Here is a 12,674-nt window from a genome sequence, read left to right as displayed (position 1 = left end):
ACCGACAGCGCTGTCTCCATGCCGAAGTGGCAGGAAATGAAACAATGTCGTCTCAAACCAAAGACACAACCCACTTTCCTTCTGTTCTACATCATCTTTATAAACTGAGAGGAGTTTATTCTACAAATAAGTCAAGTAATGATCAAATAGGCAGTGAGACAGTGGCTACTGTGTGTCGGCTGAGTGGAGGGAAAACACTTCCATGTGGTGATGGAGCGAAATGATGAGAGGCACACTTCTCTTGTCCTCTGCCTGTGGGCATCTTAACGTTATACAAAAGGTAGATCGCATCAGACCTGAGAATTAAAATGGAAAACTGCCATGTTCGCTTTGATATGTCGCACACCAAGTTGACCGGTGGCTGTGTTTTTGTCTTGTACGGGGCTACGGAAAGCCAACTGGATCAAACCGGGCAAAGCTGGTCGTATGGCACTGGCCAATCATCACAAAGCAGGGGAAGGCGCCGGAGCAGACACATTCCTCTTGATAAACGTCGGTCAACCACAGACAGACATTTTCTGCTGCAAGACCAACCTCCCATCTTATTTGTCATGTTCACAACATAAACCTAAACCTTCAAAAATGAGCTGAAGTCATCATCACAGTAAAATATACTTGACAGACATGGTTCCCACTGGAGTGTTAGAGTAATAAAGTTTTTGTGATTGGGTGTAAAAACTAAGTAGGAGTAACATAATAAAGAGGGCTTAATTTGCTAAATACAAGCTGGCCAATGTTTGGAAAACCAGCACAAAATACGCTAATAACTGATAATAAAAACTCTTAATAACTTTCACAGTTTGTCATCATGAGATGAACAAATGTTGCATTGTTGTTGGCTGTAAGGTCAAGTCTGCTCACCAGGATAGTTTTCCAAGTATGAAACATGAACAGTTATTTAATGACTTGGAAGACCAGCACTGTTTTCACATGATTATTCACAGTTTGAAGTGCTCAAATAAATGTGATTAGGTAATTTAAAACTCACAGATACATGAAAAAAAAAAGGTTTCGATAATAAAAAATATTGTCTTAGCCTAGAGAGTCCTCTGGTGGTGGATTTACAAATTACAACTTTTGGGTTATTAGAATAAGAAAGAAAAAAAAATTGCACAAGTTTTAATCTAATTTGTTTTCTTCTTTTTATTTTTTAATATCATTTCCCCCCTGAGTTTTAAAAAGAAATTCATGACACTTGTCAGAAAAACTAGATATAAAAAATATTTAATGGAAGTGTTTATAATTTTAAAATGTTTAACATGTGTTGTTGTGCAGAGTCATTCAGCCCAGCAATGTTTCAGCCAAAGACGGTTATTTATGCAGAAGTGGTTGTATATGAAGAAACAGTCTACAACAGTAGTGCACATTCCAGTACACTGCTGCTTTGAAAATTAATTATCCATTGCAAGCTCCCCCACCATCCAGACGAGTGCAGCACTGAGTTGTTACTAAACCTAACACTGATAAAAGTGGAAATGGATCCATGTGACCAAGCTCAGACAATTTGTTCCAAGTCTGACTTCATGTAGTCGTGTTAAAGAATGCTTTCATTACATCTGTCTCTCTCTCTCTCGGGTCTCTGTCATACAGAGTTTTTCCCCCAGTCCATTGGTCCATTGGTTTGTTTTTGTGCAATAATTCATAGTGTGTATTATATATATATATATATATATATATATATATATATATATATATATATATATATATATATATATATATATATATATATATATATATATATATATATATATATATATGGTGTATCTATTATTTATTTTGGCTTTCTTTGCCTGTTTTTAAAAGCTTGACTCATGCACAAGAATTCCAATATACCTGCACTCTTCTGTACTTGTGCAAATGACAATGAAATCTCTTCATCTCTTGATCTGTTGATATGCATTACCAAAACACTGAACAGAAATTCACTAGTTGTTCTGACAGTTGATCAATGCTGTTTGCAGAGAGCTTAAAGATCCCCCTCCAGACATGTTTTAAGACATTTCAAAATATTGGAATATTTTTAAATGGTATAATAATTTGAATCTGGTATGGTTTTCACACACAAAGAACTTCAATTATCAAGTAAAAAAAAAATCATAAAATGTCATCTACTCCTTTTCCCTCATTGAAAACTTCATCTATGAATGTGCAAATACCTTTTCATTTCAAAAGATGAACTGCTGGGTGTGAGATGTTTCCCAGTAAGAGTCCAGTGTTACTGTACAGTATGTGCACTGGAGGCTTCATACTTCCTCATCACTCTTTTGTAAGATGCATTTTTGACCTCGATTGGCATCAAAGCCAGTTGTCATAAAATCTATTCATTCTTCCACGTCTTAAACTTAGATCCAAGGTGAGCACAGATCTGCTCCTTTCAACAGAGGTATTTGAAAAGAGCCTCCTGCATATACATCACTCAGCACAGTGAAGGTCAAACATCCAAGTTAAATAGCAAAAAGCAAAATGCATTTTTGAGTGGTGGGAGGGCGTTAATGTAAACCCAGTTACATTTTCAAAAAATATAACAAGCATGTGGCTAAAACACTGCTGCTTTTTTGCAGTCAGGTGAAATTTCCACTTCTTTTCTTTGCATAGCACCTTCCAACAACATATAATTCAAAGTGCTTTATATGAGACATAAAGAGGCATTTCAAACAGCCACGCTTCCACATTTGAAGTGTTTCACTCATCTTTTCATTCTGTATCTAGAGATGCATGCAAATTACAAGCAAATTACAAGCTTTATGGTGGGATTATAGAGTTAACTGTTTAATAACTCCACAGCTAACATCTACGGAGCCAAGAAGTGTGAAAGGGGACTTGTACACTTGCCAAACAAAATGTCTGCATACATTTAAACCTGGCTTGTGCCACTGTCACGTCTCTCCTCTCTCATACATGCATGTATCTACTGAGCTACTTCCAGTTGACTCGCCAAGTTAACAATTTATAGCCTAACGCAGATGTAAGTGCTGTTCTTAAAGGAACTAACATACTGTAACAGATAAAGCTGTTGTTCACAGAGACTCTGCAGCAGAAGCTTCTTTCTCCTTATAAAAGACGCCTTTGTTAGCTGTACTTTTAATTCTCAGAAATGAGCTGTGCATGTACATGTACATAATTGTGTCTTGTGGTTGGTATCCTCCCAGTCAAGATCTTTGAGGGAACTGGATATGCATCACTGCGGGAGAAAAAAAAGTGTATTTATATCCAGTATTTACATGCAAAACATATAATGAATTTTACATATTACACTGAGTGTGTGTTTGTATCCTAGGGAATAGTTGTCTGTGTGTTGTGGTTTCATGATTAGCAAAACACAACTGCTCATGTTTTTGCATTATTTGCCCCATAGGGTTTTTAGAAAAAGGAAAACTGTATTCAATCTAAATACTTAAAAGCAGCAGTGACTCAACAGACATCAACATAGTCTAATGTAAGATTACATATTGAAATATACCTTGAAACTGTGAGCTACTGAGTTAAAATGCCAAAGAAATCAGTGCAGTCTGGCTGTAAATCATCTTCAGCTCCAGCAAGGTGCTCTGACTGATGTCTTGTCCAGGTGGGTGCGCTGTGCCTTCACATCAGTGCTCTCCCAACAGCTCATCAACAAATTACAGGCATGCAGCCTAACTGAGGAATACCTCAACTAAAACTAAATATGTGTAAACATTATTAATGAACACATGTTTCATTGCCTACAGTAACTGTTTTTACTGTTTGGATACCACACAAACAGTGTTTTCTACAGTTTTCCCTCTTAGTAAAATTGTTATTGTTATAATAAATTCTTATAATAACAATATGAATAACGATTAGGCTCCATCATACCCCCAGATATTATAACTGTGTCACAAAACTCACTGTAATAGCAATGATGATAATAATAACTATTATTATTTTTTATTATTAGGCTATTACATCAGCATGCTGACACTTAAGCCATTCATAATTATAATATGTCTTATGATATCCTAGTAGAATCTCATTAATATTGAAATTGGGGACTAGTTAAATGGACGTGATTTCATTTTTTTCCTATTGTGGTGCATGAATTTATCTTCAACGTGCTCCGGCTGGCGCTGGAAGTAGTTCCGGTGATTTAGCAGCCGAGCGGAGCACAGAGAGCCGGGCTGTTCGTGTTGTTGAGCGCAAACGCGATTAGCGGGTCGTGTCCGCCCGTCATGACAGTCGAGTGACCACAGCAGCGGTCAGCGTGACGCCCGCAGAGCACCGTGCATGCAGCCGAAGTGACAGCGTCAACACACCGCTGGAGCTTTTTTGTCTTCGAGGGAAAAATTTTCAAGTGCAAGAAGAGGCGTCTGGAGCTTCTGAAGCAGTGTACAAAAAAAAAAAAAAAAAAAAAAACTGAGCCGGTTCATATTCACCTACGACGGTGAGTACTCTGTGCAGAAGAATTGTTTAATGTCAGTCATGTGAGGATTTGTGAGAAATAATTAGTGGTAAAGAAGTGCAGTGGTTTTTACTAAATGACAAGTTCGCTGGCTGTCACAATATGCATGCAGACACAGACACTGTAGCATTTGTCTTTATCCCAAAATCTCCGTCACATCAACTTCTATAAGTTTGCAATAATAGTCTTACAGCATTCAAACAGTGGGGCTGGCAGGATGTGAAGAAAGCTCTGTTTAATAAAAACAATTATCCAAGTGGTGAATTGAATTGGAACAAGCAGACAGTTCCTGGCACAGCTGAAAAGACTTTTGAAGTGATAACAGTGGAAGCTTAGAGCCTGACCGAGCAGCAAACCAGCTCCAGGAGGACTGAGTCAAACCACAGTGATGTGTTCATGCTGGGAGCAACGTTGATTAGTATCAATATGGAAGACTGTGCATGTTTTAAAACGGTGATTTATTTTAAAAAGTTTAAAGGATTTTAACTCTTACACTGAGGGAGAATAAGTCAGGTCACTTGAAATAATGTGCTTTAGGGGATTCAGAACTTTGTATTACATAGGTGTATGAATACATGCCAAGGTGTCATTAACAACACAGCATAGATATTAATGACATGATATTTGTATAGATTTTGACAGGATTCCTATGTATGGACTATATGCATGTACGGTATGCGTACAGTTATGCTTGTATGCATGATATCATGGCATGCAGGTTATCAGTCTTCACACTATTTAAAAGGATTTTCAGAGGCTCTGTGCGTCTAGTTTAGATTTATAACAGGACATGTACAGTATTAGGATGTAAAACACAAAGTCAGAGTTGCACCATACAAACTGATATTAATATTTAGTTGAAAATTAACTTACTAAATTAATATTAACAGCTGCTCCCTAGATGTAGATAGTCTTTTTTTTTTTTTTTTAAAGTAAATTATGTGAAATGTTTTTGACAGTTTAGCTGACGTAGACAGAATATACCGTAACTTGTCTGTTCTTGAATGCATCTCTTTGCAACAGTGCATGCAGGTCACTTTTATCTGCTGTTGATGGTCCATTTATGCTCAGCCACTATAGATTTCTCTTCCATAGGCCGCCTCGATGGATCAGTGTTGCCTCTTTCCATGAAGAGACCATAACCTCACCATGAACGGTGACTATCTTATACTGTAAAGGAGTCATTATCTTTCATCATGCTGCTATGTAAAGAGCAATACTATATAGTTTCATCTCTCCAAAAAAACACACACAGAACAAGGAGAGGTATGTGTGTGTGTGTGTGTGTGTTTGTGTGTGACAGACTGAGAAAGCGTTTGAGAGAGTACCCTGCTCCTGATTTGGATGCGCCTCTAATTCCTATCAAGATGAGAGCTGTCTGAACAGATTTCTCTCATCATTATTTGCTCTGAGATTTACTTGCGCTTGTAAATGGTGTTGATTGAGGGTAATTTGGCTTTTTAATTGCTGAACAGCTGCCACACTCACTGCTGATTGCCATTGTAGACTTTCTCAGTAGATCACTCATAGACCCCTAAATGCCTCATTAAAACGTTATGCAGAATCGCATGAAACGTGAAGAGAAGGAACCCTCATAATGTTTTACTGATTTGTGTTTTATCATCGGAAAGGTCGTTGTAATTATCGTCAATGTCAGCAAATGCAACGCTAAGAAACGAGGGTAGTAATGACTTTTTGAAAGTTGAATTAAGGGCTATTTGTGGATACACTACATGCGTTTGACTTTCTTTGATAAAAGATGAACCCCGTATGCTACTATATGAATCAGTAATGGCTGTCAGGATTTTATGTTGTCTCCCTGCATATTCATTATAACTTGTAATATATTCTTTTTGTGTGACTTCAAAAGTAATGTTGGGCAGCCGGTCTGTCTTGTCTGTTAATGCCAAGAATGATTTGCCACCCAATTAAAACATGATGGAGTTAAAACACTGAAATGTTCACAAATTACAACAAAAAATTGTTCATATGTTCATTTTAAAAAATGAACATATAGTTGTTTTTGTATATACACATTTATGACAGAATCTCAAATTGTGAGTCAGCAGTGGTAAGTCTTCTGGGTGGATAACTCCCTCTGTCTTGGCAGATGTTTTCAGGTGTTGTGGTCTGTGTGGGCTTAGCGAGTTGAATATTTTATCTTAGATATGTGTTTAAGCACATGTGGAACTGAGACACGATCCCAGCATCTATGTGTCTGTACAGTGTAATGTTGAGATCATTTTACTGAAAAACGCAGCATGATTAATGTTTGTCATCCAGACGTCTTTTTTACAGCTCATAACTAAAAACCAATCTCTTTGACGTGCTGTGCAGAAAGTGTTTTGTCTGTCTTAACCACAGCGTTGATCCCATCGGCTGTATATACACAGCATACAGTTGACTATAGGCTCATCTTTTCATACTGCTGCCATTATACAGAATCTGTGTTTAACCTTGGACGGCTCTGCTTACTTAAGGACAGTGGTGGAAAGTAACTAAGTACATTTACTCAAATACTGCACAGGTACTTGTACTTTACTTGAGTATTTCCATTTGATGCTACTGTATACTTCCACTCCACTACATTTCAGAGGGAGATATTGTACTCTCTACTCGACTACATTTATTTGACAGCTTTAGTTACTTTTCAGATGAAGATTTGACACAATGGATAATATAACAAGCTTTCAAAATACAACACATCGTTAAAGATGAAACCAGTGGTTTCCAACCTTTTTGTCTTTTGACGTCTTACAGAAAGCAGTGTGTAGTCAGGTCACATTTCAGATGTCTATGAGTTGTTAACAGCTCCACCGAATATTGATTTTTCCTTCTAAACTTCTAACATGGTTTAATTTCAATAAATATTCAAATGACTAGCAGCTACAACAGTAGCATGCTGCTGACACACTGATGCTTCAGTATTAATAATCTAATGATGTCATATGTAATAATATATCAATTAGATGGACGAAACGAGTACTTTAATACTTTGACTACATTTTGCTGCTAATACTTATGTTCTTGTACTTAAGTAGGATTTTTCATGCAGGACTTTTATTTGTAATGGAGTATTTTTACATTGCTGTATTGGTGCTTTTACTTAAGTAAAGGATCTGGGTACTTCTTCCACCACTGCTTAGGGAAAAATGTACTAAGTAAGAATATGCTTTTAGCAAAACACCAACACTCACACTCTAATTTGTACAGATTGATGCCTGGGAGATGCTGTTTTCTACTCTTGTTACTGAACACGTTAGAGCAGCTGTGGGGAAAGTGCCTTGCTTGAAGATAACATGTCAGCAGCTATTAAAGAAGATGAGGAGGACGTCCCGTTTGCCTCAGCTCTAATCTCCCTCTATAATTATTAGGCCCCTACAACATTACCAGGTCATTAGATCATTTTAATTACCTAAGGGTCATATCAATAGTCACTTGTTCAAAGGACCAGTGTGTAGGATTTAGTGGCATCTAGCGGTGAGGTTGCAGATTACAACCAACTGAATACCCCTCCCCTTCCAAGCATGTAGGAGAACCTACAGTGGCCGTGAAACTCGTGAAAAACATGAAAAGCCCTCTCTAGAGCCAGTGTTTGGTTTGTCCCTTCTGGGCTACTGTAGAAACATGGTGGTGCAACATGGTGGGCTCTGTGAAAAAGGACCCGCTCTCTATGTAGATATAAAGGGTTCGTTCTAAGGTAACAAAAATGCGATGATTCTTATTTTCAGGTGATTATACACTAATTAAAACATACTTATGAATATAATATTCCATTTCTGCTAGTAGGTTCCCCTAAATCCTACACACTGGTCCTTTAATTCTTCACTCAGACAAAGTCATGATTGAAATGACCTGATATAAGAAGTCATTTTCAGACCACTGCGACTGAGTGGATGTGAAAACCTTCATCCCCAGTCTGTTATATATGCTGTATACACAATATGAAATCAGCGGCTCCTTAGATGTTGATTTACCTTTAACTGTGCCATAGCAGACTCCTCTATCATCAGGCTGACGACGCATTAGAGCAAACTTCCCCTCTTTTTAAGTACCTTTAAGTTTTCTGAGTGTTCCCAGGCATTGTGATTTTTGTCGTCCCCAGGAAAATAGACATAATTTGAATTCAAATGCAGTAAATCCTTTTATCTTGTCAAAATCCTCTTTGATTCTGTTAGGAAAACATTGCTGTGATTTGAAAGAGAAAGATGTAAAAGATAAGATAGGGAGTGATCACTTTTAAAGGGCTGTCATTTGGATTGAACTCAGCAGCGGTGCTGCCAGCGACAGGACTTCAGTTGTGAACCTGGTGTAAAGCCTGTGTCTTACACAAGCTGAGAGTGTTGTTGCACTCTTCTGGTTATGTTTTAATGAGTAACAATTGTTAGCCAATTTGCATGTAAAACAATGTAATTATAAACAACCATCAAAAAGCTGTAATACTTCTAAAAAATGTAAATTACCCTCCATTATAAAGCGCAACAAAACCTAAGCTATGCCTCCGAGCCAGGGCCTCTAGGTTTTGGATGCTCGCTTCCATTATTAATGCTATTCACAAGCCAAACTTTTTAGGTTGGTGCAGTTGGGCGCTTCTATCTATAATCTATTTTTGCTGTAAATTAATGAATTTTTAAAGAGGAGTAGTCCTCGCTGAATAGGGTTGGATGTGGGAATGTAGTTTGAGTCGTGGTGACGCAGTGCTATAGCCCCCTTTACTGTGCAAAGCATGAGTTCACAAACAGCATCCCATCTCTCTTGGGACCTTTCGTTGGGGGAGTTTGCCGAAATGCTGCACTCCTATGTTTTATTTATGACAAAATATGCCTTTTTAACTTCGCCGTTGTCAAAATCTCGAATTGTGATAGCTTTTTCCTAGTCGGCAGTGGTAAGTCTTCTGGGTCGCTAACTCCCTCTACCTTGGCAGATGTTTTCAGGTGTTATGTTCTGTGTGGGCTTAGCGAGTTAAATATTTTATTCTAGGCCTTCGGGGATTCAGTGGAACCTACTGATTTTCTTTCCTTCTTTCAATCAGATTTTCTTTCAGACCTGAGAAAAGTGGAGTGAATAAGTACGTTCTGTTCCATTCGAGATGCCACTGGATTGACTTGTTTGACAAGGACCAGACAGCAGCCAGAAACTGCTCATGAAAGTGTTGTTCTGTCATGGATAAATTATGTCCTCACTCTGTATTACTTATTTTTTTTACACATTTTTGTTTTCCTTTCATGCATTAATTTGCCTGACCACTCGCTTTAAGGACTAAGGCCACAAAATGTATCTCAGTTTGAAACAGTGCATTACATTGATGCCTCTCCAGGTCTCCTTTGAGAATAAGTAGACAGTATCAAACCATAATTGCTTAACCCAGCTCCATTGAGAGATGAGCAAGCAGCCACCATAAGGGCAGCTGATTTGCCTTGATATCTCATAATTGAACCTTTTCAGGGGTATGTTTTCTGGCACTGAAGCAGAAAGTAATTAAGACGTTCAATACTGCTTTTTGGACCTTTTCCTCCCTCTTTTGAATGGCCCACACTCCTAGACATGACAGCGCTCAGTATGCTTACAGACTTTCTTTTGACACATTAGCCTTACCCTTGCCAAGGCAGTCCTTCCCAGAAACCCCCTCTGCTCGGCACGCTCCGGGTGGGTATTTTGTCATTACTTCATTTTCCTCTGAAAATATTTTGATGCCTCTTTCCTTTGGCTCCCTCCCCCCCTTCTCTCACCCATCCCCCGTCACTCCATTCAAAGTTCTCTATTAAAATGCAGAACTGTAAAGCCTCTCAGTCTAAAAGCCTGCTAGCAGCGGGGGACTGTTAGCTGTTAGTGATGCATACAGCTGAGTGAGTGCATCACAGCTACAAAGTCTAATGGGTGAATACATTCAATCACACACACACACACCCTCAACTCTTTTAAAGGGACAATGTTCCTAGTCATGAAAGCTCCAACCACAGTGTGGAGAGTGATGTATTTAAATTCTTTGGAGGAGAAAGATTTCTTGTTCATAAACGTCCAAATCCCTGTTCTCCTTTTTTTTCATTAATGCTTGTAATCTTTTCTGGAAGTGCCAGCTAATATCTCACAACTTTCAAGCTACTAAAGTTAACTTTTAAATGCTTTTTTCGTTGGGTAAAAGATAAAAATCTCAGATGCCACATGTTCTCCTTTTTGCCAGATTTTGAACCTCTTTTGATACCTACTAATGGTAGCCAAAATGTCCTTCTCAAAATTTATGTTCCCAAGCACATTCACACTACAAGCATTCAGACTATTTAATCAAACGCTGTTTTTCTGTATGATCATCTGCCAGAATATCCCCTGTTCACTACCTTTATTTCCTATTCAACTACGGCTCTTTGAAATGTGTCTGCTCAATAATTTGATGTTTCCAGCTCACATATGAAGGTGCACAGTTGACTCTTGTGGGCTTTAGACTTGTATGTGCAGGAGTTATGTTGGTAGGTTTGACTCTTTTCAGGGACAATGTTCTCAACCATAATTAAATTTACTGTATCTGTTCAATGATATTTAATTGCTTATTTGTGAATAAAAACATACATTTTTGTTGTTATTGTTAGATAGAACATTGACTTTACAATCTGGTAGTTTTCTTAATTAGGTTCCTTTTTAAATTGGCTTAGAGTTTTAATTGCTGTCATGATAACATAATAACAGTTGATAATAAAAGTATAGTGTTTAAAGTAACAAATTTAAACAATGTTTTAAAAAGTGAATGTTTTGGGAGGCTAGATCCATTGCAGATGAAAACCTAGTGTTTTTATGGACTTGATTTACTATTGTTAAGGAACATTTTCAACATCATTAATAGTATATCAAACTCAGACAAGTCAGTATTAACAGCCTTAACATTGAACAGTCTTCTGTGTGTCTTTGAAACACTGCTGGATATGGCTGAAAAGTGTCTCCAAACGACATCACAGACAGACACGTCTGATACCCATCTGAACCTGACAATGATGTTATCATCTCAGGGCTTACACTTTTCCAGGCTACGTGAGTGAAGAAACTGAAGGATGCCAATCATGAGTACTTTAAGCAGATGCCAATAGACCGTATGGATGCTTTAGTGTGCTCAGAAAACCAAAAACAATTACCTGAGATGAATAAATGACCTTTTTGATAAAGTATGTCGCACTTTTTTTGACCGTTAGTTGACATTTTGGAGCTTATCTTATTATCATGGTGGGTCCTAAAGAGTTCATTGGCACTCTTGGATCTCTTCCTACAATAAAAAACAATGAAATTGTACAGTAAACTGATAGCCTTAAGATAAGCAGAGATGCACTGTAAGCTGTCATCTCTGCAGTGATCATTTTTCTCCCCTGATACCAAGCAGGCCTCTGAGGCTGATGTGAAACACGGCAGATATCAGAAACAAAAGGCTCGGCGCTGAGGTTAGCCCAGTCACTGTGGGACCAGTTGACTGAGTCGACTAGGTCTAATTGGTTGCGTCTATCCACCCAGCAGGGACCCTCTCCCCTAGAAGCCAAGTCATGCCCCTCCTCTTCTTTCTCCGCTCTCTTCTATTACTCATCATCCCGACGCCTTACCAGGCTAGCGGTGTGAAGCTACACCGTGCCGCCATGCAGCCAGCCCACGCTCCCAAACTTCTTCAACAACAACAGCCATGGCAGCACAGCAGGTCGGGGCTTGTGGCAGGCTGATTTGCAGCTTGAGCCTCCTTTTAATGAGGGGAAAATAAGTACTTGTTGTTCTGTGTCTTGTGTGTCACCACCCCCATCCCCACCTACCCACCACCACTACAACTGGCAATGCTACCTTCCCTTCAGCGAAAAAAAAAAAAAGGTGCACTAATTAAGATTGCTTCCTGGGATTTGGAAGAGGGGGGGTTAGCTATGGTTTCTCCCACAGTGGCAGGGCCTTGAGGAGGAGATGGGGGTGGTGTTGTGCAAGAGGCCTCATCGGGCATATCTCTCCTCTCGGTTTCTCTTTCCTTCCCCTAGTCCCACTGCCTGGCTTGTTTGGCTTGATGAGTCGGCTGATAAACATTTGTTTTTTTCTGCTTGTAATTAACAAGATTTTTTTGCAGGAGCTGAGTATTTCCCTTCTTCGTCTTCCTGGTGTATTGGGCTCTCCAGGGGGATTGGTGGAAGGAGAGACAGAGGGGTTTGTGTTCCTCTTGGTAGGCAGAGTCATTGAAGTTCTCCCACCTTGATTATATACAGTGAGCATGAATGGAAAATGCGTGGGCCAATAGGCTCTTTGTTGT

The 12,674-nt window shown here is 38.8% G+C and overlaps 1 protein-coding gene across 9 annotated transcripts in view; it reads left to right on the top strand.

The window, feature by feature from the left end:
* Positions 1-12,674, top strand: part of LOC121896429 (forkhead box protein J3-like) — an 85,072-nt gene that overhangs the window by 14,870 nt on the left and 57,528 nt on the right. For 3 of the 9 annotated variants that reach the window (XM_042410329.1, XM_042410330.1, XM_042410325.1), the window contains exon 1: positions 4,079-4,399. The exons of 1 other annotated variant lie outside the window; for it this stretch is intronic. The gene's annotated coding sequence lies outside the window, so the exon portion shown is untranslated. Of the gene's footprint in view, positions 1-4,078; positions 4,400-12,335; positions 12,588-12,674 lie in introns of those variants that run through there. 5 more of the 9 variants (XM_042410334.1, XM_042410333.1, XM_042410332.1 and 2 more) reach the window with 3 other exon arrangements.

The sequence above is a fragment of the Thunnus maccoyii genome, chromosome 4 (genome assembly GCF_910596095.1).
Source record: "Thunnus maccoyii chromosome 4, fThuMac1.1, whole genome shotgun sequence".
Lineage (NCBI taxonomy): Eukaryota > Metazoa > Chordata > Actinopteri > Scombriformes > Scombridae > Thunnus > Thunnus maccoyii.
This window is presented reverse-complemented; position numbering and strand designations above follow the sequence as displayed.